Source organism: Pogona vitticeps, chromosome 6, assembly GCF_051106095.1.
Source record: "Pogona vitticeps strain Pit_001003342236 chromosome 6, PviZW2.1, whole genome shotgun sequence".
NCBI classification, from domain to species: domain Eukaryota; kingdom Metazoa; phylum Chordata; class Lepidosauria; order Squamata; family Agamidae; genus Pogona; species Pogona vitticeps.
This window is the reverse complement of record NC_135788.1, coordinates 10,313,724-10,316,349: the sequence shown is the minus strand read 5'-3', so window position 1 is coordinate 10,316,349 and position 2,626 is coordinate 10,313,724. Positions and strand designations below refer to the sequence as shown.

The window sequence follows — 2,626 nt, the reverse complement described above, 5'->3', positions numbered from 1 at the left end:
TTTAACCCTCTAATTTATAAAACAATTTCTGATTGAGTGTTAAATTCAGTGTAGTGTCTCTTTTAGCTTTTTTGTCAACAGACTGAATTTTTTTTAAAAAAAGGCAGTTGTCTGGTTACATTTATTAGAAACACTGACATTTAGAAAACAATGTTGAGGAAACACAGCACAAATACAGATTTTTTTTTGTTTTATTGCCACCAACAGTACAATGCTGCTACCCAAAGTCATGTAACAATTTAAATTATCCATAGTTTGTATTACATGAGATCATAAGAAGAAAACAAAACAAAACAAAAAAAAAAGACCACAAAAATTTTAAATCGGCAACAACCAAACTACTGGTACTATTAATTCCAAATTCATGCCATCGTGGATTTCATAATCTGCCAGCGACATGTGGTCCTTGAAAATTGTGTACCATTTCTTTAGCACAATCTTTGTCCTACTGAGTACCAATCTGGGCAGCAATGAGCTTTTTCAGGTCCTGAATGGTGTCATCACAGTTGCACTTTACTCTCATTTTCTTGCCCAGGCAGTCATTGCAAACAACTTCAATCATCCTGATCTGGACTCAACAGCAAGCTATGTACAGAAAATGGAATCTGGGGAGGTAAGGACACCTCTAGCCTCCAGCCTTTGTAGGTACCTGCACCCCTTCCCCATGAGGGAAGAAAAGGTCTTCCCGCCCCTTTACTCCAACAAACACCACCCCTCTTCCGGGGCAGGGAAGAGGGAAGAATCTCCACCGTCCCACCACCAAGGCAGTTGTGCAAATGCTCATGATGCATATTGTATTTAGAGGTTTATCTGATTCTGTCTTATATGTTCATTACCCCAAGACAAAGAGTAAAATGAGCCTAGTTCAATGGTGGCAAATTGTTTTGCTGTAAACCTTACTTCTTAAAAAAATATAAGATGGTTTCTTTTTGTTAAGAAGCACACTGTGCAAGCTGTGATAGAACAGCCCCACCTGGATCTTATATATACAATATACTATTTTTTTTATATATTTGTGTAGTGCACCCTGTAAAGCCTTAACCTTCTCTACACCCCATAAGCAAACAATCATACTGTGGTGTGATAGTGATGTTTGCCCTCCTCTGGAGAGAAAGAACTAACAGAACAAATATGTATTGGATATGCTCTTACCATGGATTTCTAGATTGGATTTCAAGCCCACCACTTCGGCATTCAGCATTGCCTACATATAATAGCTATATATTAAAAGCTTTTGTAACTTTTTGTGCAATTACCATGTGCTGCGATTCCTTAGTTGTATTCAATAAAACTTTGATTTACTCCTATGATATTTTCCTTCCTTCTGAATGAATGAGTCACTTCTCTGTGTGGTTTATTTTATTTCACATTGATGTTCCTGAATTATCTTTCTACAATCTCCAATTGATTTTATCCACTACAGTACAAAAATTACCCAAAACCACTGCTAATATTGATTTTGATGATCTTTCTGCAGTCAATACCAGAGGGTGAAAAATCCTCAGCAGTCAGCTTTTAAAGTGTGTTATCTATTCTGGTAGTTCTGAATCTGTGTTTGATCGAAAAATACTTGCAAGCATAACTTCCAACTACATATAAGGGTTCTCCACAATATCAAGGTACTTATAAACTGATATGGCAATTTTTCTTTTGTTCCAAAGCTATTTACCTCCCAGCCACATTGTTGTGTAGTTGTATAAATCAAGGCTGGTGTTTGTAGTGCTTTTGTTCTAAATACTGCAAGAATGATGCCTGAAAGTGTCTAGTTATATGTTGTGTCAATTGCATAGCATGGGGATTCTGAGTCTGACTGAACTGATCTTCCTGCCTATATTGGTTTAATGGTGTTCATCATGAGGAAAACCCTTTTGGTTACTCTAACAAATAACTGAAACTATTTGATACTGAAATCAGGCTATATTGCTTCATCTTGTGTGGCCCACTAGTGCCTAATCTGGTTAGTGGAAGAGGTCTCCAAATGTCTCAGATAATATTTTGTAGACATATAAGCCAATATTCATCAGCTGGAGGTTGAACCTGGAAGATGGAGTATTGGTATCTAAATCTTCAGTTCTACTAGTTAGCCTCTTTTCATCTGTAATGGTTAAGTAAAATGGTTGTGGAAAGGATGATAGCATATTGGAATTTTGTTTGGAAACAGAAAGAAACAAAGTAAGGAAAAGGAAGAGGTATTTTGCTGCCTTTCTTACTTCTTCACCCGGGTGTGACTTAAAAGATTCTAGGTTCGTTGCCTGAGAGGTCTCACATGTTGGATGGGACGAAAAGCACGTGTAAAATTTTTTAAAAGTGCTTTCGTGTCACTAAAGCTGAGAGAAACATTGCATTTTTAAGGAGTGTTGTCATATGAGCCCTGATAGCTTTGCAAACAGTGAGTTAGATGACTGCAAACAATAGAGGCTACATTTAATTTGTAATATATTTTGATAAATGGTTTCTAATTGTAATGATAAATATCTTGTCTATTTACTTTATACCATATGTTCCTATCTTAGTTGGAGTTTTTTTTATTTCATGCTTATTCAAAATGTTCCTTTTTGCCATTATCTATAATGCAGACACCTTCTCTCCAGCCATATGGTTTGCATGCCCATGAGAATTTGACAAT

General features: G+C 36.4%; 1 pseudogene; it reads right to left on the bottom strand.

Moving 5' to 3' along the window:
- Positions 1 to 238: 238 nt before the first annotated feature.
- LOC110071934 (ubiquitin-like protein 5 pseudogene) lies at positions 239 to 642 on the bottom strand (annotated as a pseudogene).
- Between the last annotated feature and the right edge of the window lie 1,984 nt (positions 643 to 2,626).